Source organism: Dipteris shenzhenensis, chromosome 19, assembly GCF_047967505.1.
Source record: "Dipteris shenzhenensis isolate YYH24624 ecotype China chromosome 19, Dip_SZ_1.0, whole genome shotgun sequence".
In the NCBI taxonomy this organism is placed as follows: domain Eukaryota; kingdom Viridiplantae; phylum Streptophyta; class Polypodiopsida; order Gleicheniales; family Dipteridaceae; genus Dipteris; species Dipteris shenzhenensis.
The window spans coordinates 25738990-25758944 of record NC_141614.1 but is presented as its reverse complement, the minus strand read 5'-3'; the positions used below and the strand labels follow the sequence as shown (position 1 = coordinate 25758944).

General features: G+C 42.5%; 1 pseudogene; it reads left to right on the top strand.

Annotated features, from left to right (window-relative positions):
- LOC147890270 (pentatricopeptide repeat-containing protein At4g39530-like) overlaps positions 1-17462 on the top strand; it is a 32048-nt pseudogene extending 14586 nt beyond the window's left edge.
- The last annotated feature ends 2493 nt before the right edge of the window (positions 17463-19955 follow it).

Genomic DNA, 19955 nt, shown 5'->3' with positions numbered 1-19955 from the left:
CAAGTTGTGGTGTTGCAATGCATTGAAGATGGCCATAGCCTGATGCTGTCCTTGGAGTAATGTACTTGGCATTATACCAATAGATATTTCTATGTTTCAAAGCAGAGGACTTCTCTCCAGCATGCATTTTCCTTCCTAAATCCTCATGAATGGCAGTAAACTTACCTAAGAAGCACTCGATTGGTTCCCACTCCTCAAAATCTAAAGGAAATACATTTGCTATGCACAAGTGCTATTTCAAAATACAATTTCAAACTGACTCATTACACTGGTTCTATTTGAAAATACAATTTCAAGATGACTCATTACACTTCAAAATCTTACACAAAATGCAGACTTACAATGCGATGGTATTGTCGATTGATTGCTTGATAGAGGAAGGCGCCTTTGCAAGCAATCCTTTCTTCCCAAGCTTGAACTTCATGATGCGGCCCTTCCATTCATGCAAAAGATCACCTCTTTTGCTCTTGGGAAGCTTATGTGGACCCTTGGCAGATCCTCTCATGACTATCCAATCAATCAAGCTATAAGTGCAAGGCACCCATTCACCCATTGCATTTTTGCTCCTATGGGACACAGAGTACATGTATGGTCTCCTCACCATGCTTGTATGGAGGTTACAACAGCAATAGTGGACTAGAAAGTGCAGCTTGGAGGGAGAGAGCAGCTCTAATAGAGGGAGAGAGAGGGAGAAGATATAGAGGGTGCAAGTGAAGGTTGAGAGAAGCTCCAAGTGGTGATGTAGCTAGGAATGGAGGGAGAAAGAGTAGAGGGGGATGAGCAACTGCTCCAGGAGGTGTTGTAGCTAGGAATGGAGGGAGAAAGAGCAGAGGGGGATGAGCAGCCACTATAGGAGGTACTGTAGCTAGGAATGGAGGAAGAAAGAACAGAGGGGGATGAGCAGCTGCTGCTGTAGGAGGTGCTGTAGCTAGGAATGGAGAGAGAATGAGCAACTGTTGCAAGAGGTGCTAGAGAGGAAGAAACACAGTGGACCAGAGCAGGAAGGGGCAAAGAAGATGCCAAATGAGTTCCCATGTATGAAAAATGGAGGGAGAATGGAGCTGGACCAGAGAAGAGGAGGGGGCAAGCATGTAACAAGCTGAGAGGGGGGGAAATTTCACCCAGAAGGGCCACCCGCCTCTTGAATGACTTGTAGGTTTGTTTGGGGGAGGTGCATATGGGAGAAGGGTCAAGCATGGGTTGAGGGGGGGGGGATGGTTTGAGTGGTCCCCAGTGTAAGAGGAGTAGCCAATAGGGGCTGTTTGCAGGTCTGCCCACCCTCCACCTCAACATGGCATTGCCCCACAAAAAGGAGCACTCCCATTGGTACACCTCAAATACCTCACTAATCCCTTGAAATTAGGAAACACTAATTGGGGGCCCTTTGGAGACCCCAATTCTCCCCTAATGTATGGTAGCTCATCCACTAGATGAATTACCTGTCATCTCATAGTTATGGCTCACAAGACTACAAATTTCAAAATATACCATACAAATAGGCATGGTGCAATAGTGGAAACCCTTGGAAAAGAGCAAGTATCAAGGTTGTTATTAGAAGAGTATTGCATTCTTGTCTTTAAACCTAGGATCTCTAGAATCTATCTTTATTCAATGTACTTTGTACTACGTTTGATGTGGAATTTTGTATCTCAAGGAAATACATCCATAGATTTTATTGTGCACATACAATGATTATTCATGAATATATTTTTTAAACTGACACACACATTGGCTTTTGAGAGTATTGACTATGTGGAATAGACAATTAGTGATCTTTGAATCTATCTGGTAAGGGTTGAATCCTAATGCAAGCATGTGCTCACTATTGAGTCTAGTACTTCTAGAATAAGAGTTAGTATCCCTACATTGGTGTAAGAATTGATGGAATCTTTTTTACACCAATGGAATCTTCAAAATTTCGTCAACAGAAGTTGTTGGCCGACGAGATTTTTTGATAGAGGCATTGAAACTACATGAGAGAGGTCGGTGAAACTATGGAAGATTGTAGCATTGTGGAAGCCACCTATGCATGCTTGTGGGTGTCGCTAAGGCTGTTGGGATATTGAGCTACAAGAGTGTTGTCATTTGCCATAGCTGAGCTATGCTATCGTTGTTTATGAGCTTGTAGATCTTTGGCCGCTTGAGATAGTCATTGTAGAGACAGCATGAATGCTCTTGGAGATGTTGTTGAGGCTTGGAGCTCTCTCATGAGGTGTCCTCATAGGATCATCCTCATCTTTGAGTTGATGTGTGGATCTGAGTCACAAAAATCATAAGCATTGCAACAAATAGATTTTCAGAATGGGAGAAAACAAAAAATAAAACTTTATTTTGGAATCGAATATTTGTTGGGTAATTTGTAGAGAAAGGTATGGGAGTATGAGTGTCCTTTAGTGTGCATGTGTGAAGAAACACTTGTGCCAATTGTGTGGCAGGTGGGTGAGTCTTGTGTGTGACATCACATGTAAGTTAGGGATATTCCCTTAGCTCAGATCACCAATAATGTTTGTGTGTGAGAAGATAAGGCTGCCCAACCTATTAATGAGGCACCCATTTACTTGCAAAACATAAAATCAATCATGAGTTATGAGTTTCCTCCCTTGTCTCCATCATGTGATCAATGTCTCTCTTTCTCTTTGCCATGACATCTAACATGGTATCAAAGCACAAATTGTTCTTGGAGCTATTGTCATTGTGCTACAGAATAGATGGTTGTTGGCAGTGTTCACCAAAAACTTTTTTGGTTACCAATACATAAACCTTCAACTTCAAAATTTACACTTTTTTCCTCAAGTTTTTGCATGGTTTTCCACTATAAAACTAAAATTTATAAACTTAAAAACTTTCTCTTCCCAAATTTCTAGATTTTGTTTTCTAGTTTTAACAATGTACCTAACATTTAACCTCACTTTTTGGTGGACACTAGTTCTTGGAGGTGTTATTTTTGTAATTTAGTGATGCTTTTGCTCACTTTGGTTTGTAGAGCAGATTTGTGCACCACATCATGGTATCACCTTGAAGCATGCATCTTTTACTGTAGCTCACTCTCTAGTGTAGAGAAGCACCAAATGTTCTTCTCTTTTTGAGCTTAGACCTATTCTACCATACCAATAGGCTATTCCTATAATGAAACCATACTCTTAGAAACCATGAACAATGTATTGCTACTGTTTCTTTGTGGATGTCACCATTTCCTACTATGAATCCAAACCTAATACTGTTATTGGTCACTCTCACCATCTTTATGACTAGTGTCTAAGAAACATTGCCGACGGGGAAGGGCAAGAAGCGAGTTTTTTGAGCAAGTTTAGGAACACGTTTTTTTGGGCAATCAGCATGTTTCATTCCACCTATTCCACTTATGACATCTCTCTCTCTCTCTCTCTCTCTCTCTCTCTCTCTCTCTCACACACACACACACACACACATAAACACACACAATATTCTTTTTGTCTCTTTTCTCTCTTTGTCCTCCTTGTCCTCATTGCAATCCTCTATCTCCATGTATGTCTAACTCTATCACATCTCTCTCTACCCCCTCTCTCATGCATGCACTGTTCTCTCTCTCTCTCTCTCTCTCTCTCTCTCTCTCTCTCTCTCTCTCTCACTCACACACACACACACACACACACACACACTATTCTTTTTGTCTCTTTTTCTATTTTCATTCTCGTTGTCGTCATTGCAACCCTCTATCTCCGTCTATGTCTAACTCTTTCACATCTCTCTCTAGCCCCTCTCTCATGCACGCTATGTGTGTGTGTGTGTGTGTGTGTGACACACACACACACATACATCCTCAACAAGCTTATATGGTACACGATTTGTAAATACAAATGCCCTACATTTCATTTTTATATCTTCCCAATTTCATCCACTTGAGGTTCTAGTAGTCTCTCTCTCTCTCTCTCTTCATCATTGTGGGTCTAACTCTCTCATGTCTCTCTCTAACCCCTCTCTCATTCATGCATTGTGGGTCTCTCTCTCTCTCTCTCTCTCTCTCTCTCTCTCTCTCCCCCCACCTTTTTAACCATGATAATTTGTCTTTTTTTCCCACCATTTTGGGTAAATGTTTTAGCTCAAAAGAGCTTGTACAGGAGGGCAAGCATGAACATAATCACACCTGAGATAGAATTTCATGAAACTAACAAGAGAAATGATATCATTTGATGTGTTCCGATCATTTTGATACCAAACATGACTAAATTTGGATATTTCTAGCAAAAGTTGTGAAATTACTTTAAGCCCAAACTGGCATCCCAGAGGAGGGTGCCGGCACCCTCCTCTAGATGCCAATTTGGGCTAAGAAAAAGTTCTTTGATTTCTTTTTTTACTCTCTCTCTCGCTCTCTCTCTTTCTTCCTCTCTCTCTTTCACCATGATTATTTGTCTTTTTTCCCTACCATTTTGGTTAAATTTTTAGACCAAAAGGGCTTCTAGAGGAGAGCTAGTAAGCACAGAATCACACCAGAGACAGAATTTAATGAAACTAACAAGATAAAGGAGCTCATTTGATGTGTTCTGATCGTTTTGATACCAAACATGACTAATTTTGGATATTTATAGCACAAGTTGTAAATTTTTTAAAGCCCAAATTGGCATCCAGAGGAGGGCACCGGTGTCCTCATTTGGATTCTAATTCGGGCTTTAAAAAATTTGTTTGATTTCTTTTTTTAGTCTCTCTCTCTCTCTCTCTCTCACACACACACACACACACACATGCTAAAAATACTCAAAATGGTGGGAAAAAAAGACAAATCATCAAGGCAAGAGAGTCTCTCTCTCTCTCTCTCCTCTCTCTCTCTCTCTCTCTCTCTCTCACACACACACACACACACACACACACACGCTGGTACTTGAGAATGGTAATTCAATTGGGCTTGGGAAATTGTTGACCCTTAATCTGCTGGATGCACAAGTTGAAATTGTTGCCCCTTAATGTCTTGGATGCACAAGTTGAAATGCAATAAGAATTTCCCTGATGCATGTATGGATTGTAGAGCACTGGGGTGTCAACTCCCTTTAGTAAGAAAACTAATCAAAATCTTGAGTATGAGATGCATTTAACAATATGCCATGAGTAGAAATTATTCAATTAACATGGTCGTGTTCTACACTAAAAGAGCTTCAAATATGTCTTTACACCTTGAAATTTGGGTAACACATGAAAAAGTTACAGTGATTTGAAAGGAGATGGGTTTTCATATTTTAGTGTATTTTTTGTTTTACCCCCCCCATCCAAAAGACCCCCCCCTTGGGCCTCACATATTATGAAAAATATGTACAAATCTTAAAATCTTGCATATTTTTCAAGGTATATACCTTATATTTTGTGGGAGGGGGGACATTAAATTTTCATATTTTTTCCTTGCATATTTGAAAATTTTTAAGGAAATCCATGCATATTATATATGGACCTTGTCCCCCCATACCATGGATTTTGGACGAGGGTAGTAACATATTACACATTGAGTTGGCGCCCCAGGTGTAGAGTGCCATAGCTGAGAGTGCTCTCAACAGAAGCAAGAACGGAAGAGGGAGAGAGAGAAACAGAGAGCCACACAAGTTTTGGTGGGTGCAGAACACCCTAATCTTCTTTTTCATTCATTTATATATGTGTTTGAGTATTGTACATAACCGGGGTAAAGGCACAGTGACCTTTAACCCCCACAACCTCCCACTTAAAGGACAATGTGCCTTTAAGCGAGAACAACTAGTGAGCATACTATCCAATGCCCATCAATACTCGACAATACTCAAACCGCTGACTAGGTAGACTCTTCGTCAGCATATCTGCAAGGTTATCATCTGTATGAACCTTGACAAGCTCTATGCGCTTGTCCTCAAGTACATCCCTGATGAAATGGTACCTAACCTCAATGTGTTTGGTCTTTGCATGAAAGATCAGATTCTGTGCTAGCTGAATAGCACTCATGGAATCACTATGCAATGTCGGTACACCTATATGAATCCCCAAATCTCCCACTAGCCGATCAAGCCATATAGCCTCCTTGCAGCCCTCTGTGGCAGCAACATAATCAGCCTCTGTGGTAGACAAATCAATGCACTTCTGTGCGCGAGACATCCATGACACTGCACCACCTACAAAGGTGAACACATAACCAGAAGTGGATCTCCTATTATCCACATGCCCTGCATAGTCTGAATCTATGTACCCAAGTACACGCATGTCTCCTTTACCAAAGCAGATGCACATCTCCTTGGTACCCTTCATATACCTCATGATGCACTTAACTTCCTCCCAATGCCTCTTTCCTGGATTAGCCATATACCGGCTAACAACTCCCACTGCAAATGCAATGTCTAGTCTAGTAGCTATCATAGCATACATAAGACTCCCAACTGCTGATGCATAAGGAACTTTGGCCATCTTGGCCCTTTCCTCATCTGATTTGGGACTATCTGTATGACTCAGTTTCACATATAGAGGCAACGGAGTACTCACTACCTTCCCCCCCTCCATATTGAAACGTTGCAATACTTTTGTAACATACTCCTTTTGTGAAAGCCAAAGGAGTTTCCTACTCCGATCACGCGTGATGTGCATACCAAGAATATGACCTGCAAGTCCCAAATCCTTCATATCAAAGGCCTCATGCAACTTGGCCTTTAATGCATCTAGCTCATAAGTATTCTTGCTAGCAAATAGCATATCATCCACATATAGTGCCAAGATTATCAAGCTATTATCCTTAGCCCTTTTAGTGTAGAGGCAGTGATCAATTTCACTCCTTCTAAAACCCTGGGACCGAATGAAAGCATCAAACTTCTAATACCATTCTCTAGGTGCTTGCTTAAGACCATACAGACTCTTCTTCAGCTTGCAAACTAAATGCTCTTTGCCCTTTTCTTCAAAGCCTTTCGGCTGCACCATGTAAATTTCCTCATGCAAATCCCCATGCAAGAAAGATGTCTTGACATCCATCTGCATAAGCTCCATATCCTCTGATGCCACTAGTCCAAGCATGCATCTAAGTGTGGTTATCTTCACAACCGGAGAGAATATCTCATCAAAGTCCACACCCTTCTCTTGCTTGAACCCTTTAGCGACCAAACGGGCCTTGTACCTAGGCACATAATCACCTGTGACCTTCATTTTGTAGACCCATTTACATGGCAACACTTTCTTTCCATGTGGCAAAGAAACCAAGTCCCAAGTCTTATTCTTCATAAGTGAACTCATCTCTGATTGCATAGCATACTCCCACTTGCATTGATCCTCGCGCATCATAGCCTCTCTGTAGCAAGAAAGCTCCCCGCAATCAGTAAGCATCACAGAGTCTACCCTTGGAACAAACCTATCACGCGGTCTAGACACTCTAGATTATCTTCTCAAGGGCATTTCAGCTTGCTGTCCCACCTACATATCAGCCACATTTGGCTCATCATTTCCACCGATAGATGATCCATCATCTACCCTTGATTGTATACCTGTGGGAGTACTTGGTGGTACCATTTCTTGCACATTTGGTGCATGGACAGCTTGCTGTCTATCAACATATGCAGGTGGATTCACATCCTAGAAAGTGATTCTCCTCATTTCCACATCCCTCATGGGTGCCTTATGCATCTTCTTCTCATTGAAGACTACATCATGGCTGCGTATGATCTTCTTTGCTTCTGGACCCCAGAGACGATAGCCCATCTCTCCACTTTCACCATAACCTAGAAAGATGCATTTCCTAGACTTAGGATCTAGCTTCTTTCGAAGCTCTTTTGGCACATGTGCATATGCCTCACACCCAAATATATGCAAATGAGAGTAAGAGGGCTTCTTGCCACTCCATGCCTCTTCAAGAATACCACCATCCAAACTCTTACTAAGTGATCTATTGATCACATGCATTGCAGTCTTCATTGCCTCAGCCCAAAAACCACCAGAAAGACTTGCATTGGAAAGCATGCATTGCAACCTTTCTTGAATGGTACGGTTCATCTTTTCTGCAACTAGATTTTGCTCTGGAGTACGAGGGGATGTGAGCTCCCTCTTAATCCCACGTGTATCACAGAAATGCTAAAAATCATGAGAGAGATACTCTCCACCATTGTCAGTCCGTAGGCATTTAAGCGTTCTACCTGACTGATTCTCAACCAAGGCCAGCCATTTCTGAAATACCTGGAACACATCACTCTTATGAGCTATAGCATAAGCCTACACTTTCCTAGTTGCATCATTAATGAATGTCACATAGTATTCAACCCCGCCTAATGACCGTGTAGGCATGGAACCACATACATCTGAATGCACCAAATCAAGCTTTTCAAACTCTTTCTTTCCCCTTCTTTTATGGGCTGATTTAGTCTGCTTTCCATAGAGACAGTGCTCACAAAATTCAAAATCAGAGAAACTCAAATGCGGTACATAACCCAAATGGCATAAGAGTTTCATTCCATTCTGGCTCATGTGCCCCAACCTGCAATGCCACAAAGAAGTGCTTGGCTGCTCGGTTATTGCAACAACATGATCAAATACCCCTGATACATGTAAGGGATACAAAGTCCCACACTTGGCACCCCTGGCCAAAAGCATAGAGCCCTTGTGAATTTTCCAACTCTAAAAGCCAAAAGTGGTGTGAAAACCAACATCATCTAGTTGACCCACTGAAATAAGACTCTTGGTCAACTTAGGCACATGTCTCACATGTTTCAAAATAAATGCAGACCCATTTGCAAAAGAAAACTTCATGTCACCTACTCCCACTATGTCACATGCATAGTCATTTCCAAGATGCACACAACCTGTCTTTCCACTGTCATAAGTGGAGAACCATTCCCTATGGGTAGTAACATGGAATGAAGCACCAGAATCCAAAATCCAATCCTGGGAATATGCATCATCTGAAGTGGTAAGCAACTATGCAGATAAACTAGACATGAAGAGAAGGTCATTGTCACTATCATGTGTGACTGCATTGATCTCCTCGATCTTCACTTTTCCTTTGTCCTCCCTTGGACTCTCTTCCTTTTGATTTGCACCCCAATTTGCATTCTTTTTCTTATCATTTTTCTCTCTTTTCAGCTTGTAGCAATCCTTTTTCCTATGGCCCTTCTTGCCACAGTGGTAACACTCAATGTTCCGTGCCCTGGATTTGCTACGAGACTTCCCTCTTTCTTGGGACTTCCCCCTGAACTGTGATCTGCCCCTTTGCACATTTAAGGCTGCATCCTGCTTGTTGCCGTCCATAGACTTTCGTCTAATCTCCTCGGCCAACAAGCTACCCACAACATCATCAAATTTCAGTACTCCACCAGGTGCAGAGTTACTGACAGCTTTACGGAAGGTATCCCATGAGGATGGCAATGAACATAAGAGAAATATTACCTTAGTCTCCGCATCAAAATTCATCTTTTGAGCCTGAAGCTGGCTGAAAATAATATTAAATTCATTCAAGTGAGAAGCAATGGAGACCCCTTCCTTCATCTGCACCTCAAACAACCTCTTCATGAGGTAAACTTTATTAGAGGCAGTTTCCTTTTCATAAGTGGCACACAGTTTCTTCCACAAATCTTTCGTAGTCTGCTCATTTACTACTATGAAATAAACTGACTCTGCAAGATGAAGTCTAATAGTAGATTTTGCTAATGCATCCAACTCATTCCAATCATCCTCATACATATTTGCAGGCTTAGCTTCAATCCCTACCAAGGGTTTAATCTGCCTCTTTTAAATAAGCACATCCCTTATTTGTTCTCTCCACAACGAAAAGTTTGTCCCATCAAACTTTGTAATGCTAAAAAACTCCTTTTCAAACATGGAAGAGGATGCCATGATGCAAATGAAGCAAAAATCCCAAATGCTAGTGCCTACAAGAGAGAATCATACCAAATACCAGGTGCACCCAAATGTGTATGCCACAATAGAGTGAAATATCACCAAAACTCATGTCTCAAAGCATCTGACTCATGTGCATATACTATGCATCCATATGAGCAAATCTGGCCCAAAAGAAAATGCCAACTGCAATGGCAATCCAAAATGCCAATAAGTGCCAAATGACTCAAGCATAAACACTGTCCACTAGCATATGCATTAATAATATCTCATCCAAGAGAGCATAGCACTATCAGTGCATCACCTGTAATGTGTCAAAGTTGTCCCTCAGCATAAAATAGCATCCATGTGCAAAGCGTCCATAAAAATAGCATCCCACAAGGCAATTTGGGCCTATCAGCGCATCCAATATGGACCGCAATGCATCCAAATGGCCTATAAATCATCCATTGCAACCCAATGCACACCACGAATAAGCGCGCACTGCTCAAACTGCAACCAGAGTGATCTGCATAAGGTATGCTCAAGAAATCATAGTCCCATGGTAATGACCGCCACTAAAAATAGAACCTGAGATGCCTCAAAACACGGGCGCCATTGCATAATCAGACTCAGCAAGAAAATATGCAAATATCTCTCTTCTACTTGGACTCTAAAATCCCAATCGATCAGTGAGAAATGGGAGTCAACACTTATCCACTGCCATGTGGCATAAATCTAAGGTTTCAAAACCTTAGAATGAAAAATGCATAACAAAGAGACGAAATCGAATACACAGAGATCTATAACTTTGAAAATCCTCCATCGAATCACGTAAGAACTGACAAGTAGGGGTTTTTGGGCGTCCAAAACGCAATGAGACAGACAGTTTTGGAAACCGTGGTCTCAATCACTGGGTCCAACACACGGACTGAAAAACGTTTTTGGAAACATAGCTATTTGTAAACTCCACCGGAGTGCGAATGATGAGCAACATAGAAATTTTAGGACCTCTTGAGTCTACGGGAACTGACAGATCTGCAAATGGTTGCTCCAAACTTGAGTTTCAACACCCGGGCAGAAAAACACAAAAACTGACACAGTGAGTCAGAAATCCAATGAAATGATCCCAGATTCAAGAATGAAGGTGTTTCTAAGCTCCTGAAGTGAAGTGGACACCAAAAGCAAGCAATAGTTGCCTCTACAAGTCAATACGGAGTCTCTGTCATCGAACGGAACAGGGAAAAGCTCAAAAAACGACTTTTTCTTTGAAAACACTTAACAGGCTCTCAAAACCACTTCGCAAAGCCAAAGTGACTTTTACAAAGGTTCCTCCAAGGTCTCTGCACACTTGGATGCAAGTAAAGTCACCCACAAAGCTTCCCACAGAGCTTCTCCTTCCTCCCACAGAGCTGCTGAGCTTCAAGCATTCACACACGCTCAGCTAGATCACCCGGGCTCTGATACCAGTTGAGAGTGCTCTCAACGAATGCAAGAACGGAAGAGGGAGAGAGAGAAACAAAGAGCCACATAAGTTTTGGTGGGTGCAGAACACCCTAATCTTCTTTTTCATTCATTTATATATGTGTTTGAGTATTGTACATAATCGGGGTAAAGGCACAGTGACCTTTAACCCCCACAATAGCCCATATGTAATAAATTGAGCCTATTAGCACATATGATAGCATTTGCATGATTAAGATAATTTTAAAGAATGTCATACCGATTTTCCAAGTGTTTTGGCTACCTATTCTAGAGAGAGAAATACTAGGCTTAGTGTGAGACAATGTCACTTTGAGCTTGAGTCGAATGAGATCTCTCTAGCTAGGATCTATTTATACTTCTGCCTCATGGAGGATCCATTTCATATCAAGAACTTGGATTTTATCATCAAGTACCTTTTGAGGTTAGAGATCGATGATTAAGTCTAGTGAGAGAAACTAAACCAGAGAACCCTGCTTGCTTAAATACAAACCAAAGTGGATCATCCTCTCCACATTTGCATTCTTGAAGGAGCACAAAATCTGGCTTCTTGCTATTTATGAGTGTCATTACAAGAAAACGGAGCTCATTTTGGGGCCTTTTAGGTTAGACAAAAAATGGAGATCCTCCAATGGGAGAGAGGCCAGCGTTACGTTGGAAATGCTTTTCTTTTTTCAGAAAAATAGACTTTATCTCTCTAAAGATGCTCGACACACTGACATTTTGAAGTTCCCGCTCTTTTTTTCTAGTGTGTCATAAATGCTATACCACTGCTTGAGCATTTTTTAGTGTATCATCAATGTCTTCCTAGAGAGGTCAAAATGACCAAAACAGATGCTTGACAAGAATGTTCTTAAGAAAGCAATTTGGGCACTTGGCCCTAGTGCCCAAATCGCTTTCTTAAGTAATTCAAAAGTGTTTTGGGGGGTTTTTGCCTGCTCCGGACACAATGGTGATGCCAAACCCACCAAATTCCACATCAAAATAGTAGAAAGCCATTTGGGTCCTCGGACATAGCATTTATGACACTCTAAAAAATGCTCGAGTGGGAATTTCAAAATGTAAGTTTATTTATTTCACGATTATATCTCTAATTAGATGCTCGATCATATCAATTTGTGCTTCTCACTCTAGAAATTCTTAATTTTGAGCCAAGAAAATTAGAAAATCATGAATTTCTTACAAGGCCCCAAAATGAGCTCCGCTTTTTCCTAATGCGACGTGCATTTCTGCTTATACTTACTGCAGCACCCCCTCAAATTCCAAGTAATCACACTTACCTTTGTCACCTGACCAAAATCTTCGCCAGCAATCTGACTCCTTGTAGCATCCTTGATCCACTTAGGGAAAGTTCGCTTCGACTCCTGCTTATCCTCAAAAAACAGATTCTTGTTATGGATTTCTAGAAGCCTTTTATGGCCGTTAGCATCAGGCATCTGAATATCTATCGCTTCCACATCATCTGCAGTTTCAACCGGCACATCGGCCCAAATCTGTAGCATCAGTTGGTCCGATTCTTTTGGCGCATCATTGTTAGTCTCTCCCAAGATAACAACACTTTGAGAATTATCTTCCAATGACTCAGCTTGTTTTGGAGCATCTTTGAGATGCATATCCTTTTGCCTGTCACCCGGCTGATCCTTCCCATGTTCAAAAACCTCCTCGCCCATAATCAAAGGCTTCTCCACAAACGAACGGCCAGTGTAGAATTCGACTACTCTGCCCTTCTGGGAGACAAACTTCCACGGATTAAGTAATTTAGCAGACTCTGCTTTTATTGAAACCCTACTTGTATGTGCCTCTTAGGTGGGACCAGGTTCTTACTAGAGCGGTACTCTTGGGCAACCGGCAATTTTTCGCCTTCAGCCATCTGTTGATCTGCCGGAGAGACTTCTTTTTTTACCAACCACCTTGTCATCGAACGAAACTGGGGGTCTCTCATCTTGTTCATCACAGGACCTCTCGCCAGCTTAATATTATCCCCTCCCCTGGGACACTCCCTTGCAAAATGACTCGTTTCTTTACAAATGTAGCAGCATCAGGATAGGGTCCAAACCGCACCCGTTGATGCAAAAAACCACCACCAGAGAACGCAACACGCGCGAAATCTAAAATCACTTGGCTCCTATCCCACCTAACACATGCCTTGCGGAGACCAATATCCTTCCTAAGAGGAGACGAAACCAGAAGCACTCTTACCAGAGATGACGCAATCCGCTCAATTGCCCCCCCAGCTAAGAAGGTAGCCTAGGGAAGTCAACCCGGACAAGACACTCGTGGTAAAGGAACTCCTCCACACTAAACGATCGGCTCCATGGCACGACCAGAACCATCGATTCTTCAAACACCAGGGAACTTGATGCCAAAAGGTTACAAACTTCCTATGAGATGCAACGTACAAGGAAGAACCCTTTGCCAACAAAAACGTGCAGAGAACTGCAAAGCAAGGATATCATACTCCGAAAGGAGAAACTGATTAAGCTTGCCCAAAACAGGAACCCTTCCAGTGAAACCGGCTTGACCATGTCAATGGAGATTCCACACTCAACAGAATGCACTCGAGACTCTACCATTCTCCAATAACCCTCTATTTCCCTAGCTTTCCAATCTAACTCTTGCTTCACCAACTCTTCGACCTCTGAAATAGATAAAGGAGTAAAGCCACCTTTGGGGACTCTAGCTATACAATTGGACCCCCTCAGCCTACACCGACCAGTTGTCCGATCTCTTCTTTTCCATAATGGGAAAAGTGCATCAGGAGTTTGACCGGCATAAATTACCAATTGGCCGCGACAACTGCCAGTTAACTGACAGCAAATGCGGTAGACCACAATAACTCCACGACAGTTAACTGATAGCAGCGAAGGCAGTAAACACTTGCATGCATCACCGTCGGATCAAAACATGATCTGACGGTGCGCCTTTTAGCAGCCGTTAGATCCACATCCACGATTGCCACATTAGCACGACATGCGCTCCAACCTGACACGCTGCCTCAACCCGAACCGACACATCACCACTGCCGCCAAATCGACCAACAACGATGCGGCACGTGTCCATCTGCCTCCGGTCCAACAACGACGCGACCAAAAATTGGCATCGGCTCCCGGGTTTCCTCCCGGGAATCCGCTCCCCACGCCGATTGCCTACTCCTTCACTAGATTTCAGGTTCTGGTTCTTCACTTACACGAGAATCGCTCCAAGGCAACTTCAAGGCACCAGTCTTCTAGTCCTCGCAATCTATACACCGACGTCTCTTTAAGCCTTTCTCTACCCGAGCATGTTGCGCAACAACAGACCCTAGAGCACGCACGCAACACTCTCCTTCAACAGAGCTCCGGCTCACCCTCCACATGGCATAGTTCTTAAATTTTTTGAAGTTTTATCCAAGTGGTGATGATGAGCTTTTCAGATATCTTACGCGAGTGCAAGAAGCCCCGATTCTCAATTCTTTGTAAAATTTTGGACTTTAGGGATATATTCTAAGGTATATATATCTTGTACTCTCATCAACATGAAGAGCGGATGTTACTACTAGGGAGGGAGCTTCACTCCTTAGGACTGGGACGGAGCTCGCACCAACGAGGGCAGCTCCCTCCCTCGTGGGCAAGTGATTTCTTTCAAAATGAAGCTGTAAGCAAACTATGCGGCTCATCCTCGAACCGTGCCTGGTAGGGGTCTTTCTTGCAGCCTACTTTCAACCCTGTGACTTCTTATGGTCTTTGATACCCCTTGCATGAAGGCTTGTCAAGCCTCCCTCTCCCATAACTTCCCCCAAGGCTTGAGGGTGAGTGTTGTTGGCTGGCTCAGCTCTAGATACCTCAAAATGTTCGACCTCTGGCAATTGGTTATAGAAGCTGATTCCTCCCTGTGGTTGGGACCAAAGTCTGTCTGAACTAAATGGTGGCTAGTCCGATAATACGGAAGAACAGAACATGTACGCTTATAGTTATTGAAGAGCCGCTATGGATAGACGGTTGGTACAATCGAGGTTGGGTCAAACGCATACTCGAGAGAGAGCCCAGAAGCAAGGGAATGCACGAAACATTACTGGTCAGGCTTGCTCAAACACTGAAACCCGTGGCCTGGTAGAGGAGTCTAGCAAGACCTTTGGAGTACATGTGAATGTGCGAGAGAAGAATGACTGCAAATGTCTTGGCTTAGAAGAAACACTTAATTCGTTGGAACGGATGCCCCAGCTGCCTTCGGTTGACTTCACATGCATCTTACAGAACTGCAGAGAGAGGAAAAATTTAGCTTATACCAGGCGCTTGCATGCCTTCTTGTGCAAGAGTGGGCTGGAAGATCAGAGATCGCTTGGGAACTACCTCGTCCCAATGTTGGTGTAGGTTGGAAGCATGTGGGATGCCCAGCAGGCTTTTAACAGGTTGGTTGATCGGAACGTGTATTCTTGGGATTCCCTCATTAAGGGTTATATTGAGTGTGGGGAATCACAGCACGCCCTCAACCTCTATGAGAAAATGCAAGAGGATTCTGTACATCCTAGCAAGAAGACGTTCTTGGCCCTACTAAGGGCTTGTGCTAGGCTGAAGAATGCAGAAAGAGGCCGAGAAATACATGCTGAGATTGTCAGAAAGGGTTTGGAAAGAGATATTTTTGTCGGCAGCTCCTTGATTGATATGTATGGCAAATGTGGGTCGCTTGCAGAAGCACAGGAAGCGTTTCACAAACTTCCTGTTCGAGATGAGGTCTCATGGAATGCATTAATCGCAGGATACACTGAGAATGGGCTTGGTGAGGAAGCTTTGAACTGTATTGGACAGATGCGAGTGGAGGGCTTCTCTCCAGTTGCTGTCACGTTTGTTTTTAGCTTGAAAGCTTGTGGCAGCATAGGAGCCATAGACAAAGGCCGAGAAGTTCACACAGAGATTGCCAGAAATGGGCTAGAAAGAGATATTTTTGTTGGCAGCACCTTAGTTGATATGTATGCCAAATGTGGTTCACTTGCAGAAGCACAAGAAGCGTTTGACAGGCTTCCAGCTCGAGATTTAGTCTCGTGGACTACACTAATTGCAGGCTATGCCCAGCATGGCCTTGGTGAGGAAGCGCTGCACTGTTTTGAACAGATGCAGCTGGAGGGTGTCTCTCCAAACGTTCTCACTTTGATTTCCAGCTTGAAAGCTTGTGGCAGCATAGGAGCCATAGGTAAGGGCCGAGAGATTCATGTCGAGTGTGTTAAAAAGGGGTTGGAAGGAGACCTGTTTATTGGCAGCACTTTGGTCGATATGTATTCCAAATGTGGCTGTCTTGCAGAAGCACAGGACGTGTTTGATGGGCTTCCAGTTCGAGATGTGGTATCGTGGAATGCACTAATTGCAGGATATACCGAGGAAGGGCTTGATGAGGGAGCACTTAAGTGTTTTGATTATTTGCAACTAGAGGGTGTCTCTCCGGATGCTTTCACATCTGTTTGCATCTTGAAAGCTTGTGGCAGCATAGGAGCCATAGACAAGGGTCGCGAGATATACACTGAGATTGTCAGAAAGGGGTTGGAAAGAGATGGTTTTGTTGGCAGCATCTTGGTCGATATGTATGCCAAATGTGGCTTGCTTGCAGAAGCACAGGAATCGTCTGATAAGCTGCCAAATCAAGATAGGGTCTCTTGGAATGCACTAATGGCAGGATATGCCCAGCTAGGAGAAAGCGAAATTGTTTTCCATATGCTTCAAAGAATGAGAGAAGGTGGCATAAATCCAGATGGGAACACATTCCTTACCATACTGACTGTATGCAGCCACACGGGTCTAGTGGCTAAGGGCACAAAATGTTTTGAGGTTATGAGCAAAGATAGTGGCATTACTCCAACAATGGACCACTACACTTGCATGGTTGATCTCCTTGGCCGTGCAGGCCAATTAGATGAGGCTATAGCAATGGTGAAGAAGATGCCTTTCCATCCTAGTCTTCTGGTGTGGCATACTTTGTTGGGTGCTTGTCGCAAGTGGGGTAATGTGGAGCTTGGAAGACAGGCCTTTGAACATGCAGTGCAATTGGATGAAAATGATGCTACGGCTTATGTATTGATGTCTAATATTTATGCAGATACTCACAGGCAGGAGGACGAGAAGAAGATTAATGCCCTGGGAGTGAAAGGAGAAGCATGGAAGGAGACGGCACTGAGTTTGTTGACAGACATTAGTAGAATTGTAAGACATCCCCAAATCAATAGTCTATATACAAAGCTATGATATCTTGTCCTGAAAATGAGGGGCACAGTATGTGTCCTAGATCAGCATGGATGTCATGAGATATGTCCGTGGACACAAGGAAGATGTGTTATATTGGCACAGGGAGAAGCTGGCTATTGTGTTGTGTGCCATGATAGTTACACCCAAGGGACACACGCATCATATGAACGAACGAGGATGATAATGAAAGCTATTTTTCTCATGTAGCATCAATTGAAACAAGAGGTGATGAAGTTGATGATGAAGACATGGCCATAAGTAAACTTAGGCATGAGTTTGACTCCATACTAGATGATAAGTATGAAGGTCATGGAAAATCTATTTCTCCCCTTGTTGAAATGGATGGTAAAGTCAATATATAAGGCATCTTTGGTAAGCCAGCTTAATGGAAATCCAAGTGTTTCAAAGGATAGGTTGAAGAGGACAAGACAAGGAATATATGTTGATCAAAAGAATGCTTCTACTATTGGGCCAGCTCTGGAAATTGGATCTACTATGTCCAGTTTTCTTTGAACAAGATTATACAAATACAAAGAAGACAAGCTTCTCAAGAAAATCCAACAAAGGTTGCAAGGAAAGGTACTTGATATTTGGAAAAGGTACAAAGAATGCATTAAAAAGTGGGAAATTGAGTGATTGAGTATAGAGATCCAATTGGCTTGGTTGATAGACCAGCCAATCTTGATATACAGGTATGCTAGTACAACAAGGCTAAAGGAATACAAACATATACTTATGATCTTACAGACACTCATGCGATCAACGTGGAAAGTATTATTGCAATAGCAAATCTGAAATACATTCCATCTATCAAGAGTTATCTCCTTGATGGGGCAGACTTGATGGTTTTCAATAACATTGTCACCAATAATAGTACACGAGGTAATAGCCCTAGATTTTCCATAGGGATAATATATGTCCCTTTTTTCTCTTGCTTGCGGATTATAAATTTGCTCATATTTTAGTTTTGTCAGAGAGCAAACCGTTTTCATGTATTCAAGACAAAAAGTGCATGGAGAGTACAGGGAGTGTCCCTATTTTGAAATGTTCCTGGTAGATGGTAGAAAGACAGGTAAGGTGTTTCTTACAGCTGGAGGATGAGCTGTCTTTGATTGTATTGCCTTTATAACTCTTATGATTATTTAACTTATGAGCACTATAGCCTTTGAGTTCCAAGTGAATTGGAACTTGAACCACATTCATTAGAAGGCTAAATCTGAGAATTACACCTACTTCGAGGCTTTTTTGGAGTGTGGGAACTGAAAAACAACAAGATGAAGCGAAATTTGAGAAAATCATCAAGTTGGATAGTGTAAGGAGATTATGGAGTAGTGGGAAAGTAACGCAACGTTGCCCGAGGCAAGCGGACATTAAGGAAGATGATAAATTAGCGAGGAGAGCAACAAGAGAGGGTGCAAATTTGCAAGAGAGTGCAATTAGACTCCTTAGAATTGATCCCAAACTTCTTACAAACCTTAAGTGATAGCAGAAGGCTGAGAGCACAAAAAGTAGGCTCAAAAAGCTGTAAAAAGCTTACAAAACGATTTCTAATATATTGTATTCTATTGGTAATTCTTGCTTAGAATAGGTTTTAGGAGTTATTCTATTTTTTTAATCAAGTCTCTTAAAAACTTTGCCCCATTACCCCTCTACACAAGCACACAATTAATTAAATTAAGACGCTCAGAACAAATGCACATCGTAGGTTTGCTAGGCTCATAACTTGACGTAGGCAAGTCAAAATTTACCCAAACTAAAGCTCAATGTGCATGTGAGTGATCAAGGTAATAGACCTAGCACTAAAAAACCTAGGGGTTCTGAAGATCACATCCGCCTAATGGTTAAACACTATGTGATCTTGACCTACCCTCATTAAGCTAAGCATCATTGCCCAATACACGAAGGCTTAGCCCCAAACCCAATCTGAAGGTGTCAATAACAAACCATGGGTATTGGAGACCCATTGGGTGTTAGGAAACCCTTGTGGATGTGCAAAGCATCATTAGTCTTGTACGGCTTGTTCATAATTTAATATCAGGTAGAGGGTGATTCGATAGGAATAGTCACATGACTCGTAGCTTCACTGGTGTGAACTCCATCTCATGCACTAGCTCTCAACATCTTGTACGGTGTGTTCATAATCAGGTAGAGGGTGATCCGATAGGAATAGTCAAATGACTCGTAGCTTCACTGGTGTGAACTCCACCTCATGCACTAGCTCTCAACATCTGTCACTGGATGTGACTATCATGGATACCAAAGATCCATCAACACATTGTAGATGGTGTAGACGAGGCCATACTAAAGATGGAAATAGTAAACCATGCTGAAGATAGTAAAGCCATACTGAGGATGACAAATCACATTGAAGGTGATAGATCACTTTGAGATGATAGAGTCACATTGGAGGTGACATAGACATGTTAAAGGTGTCAAGGATACACTAAAAGTGTCATGTGCTAGCACTATACATAATGTATTCATGCTCAAGGT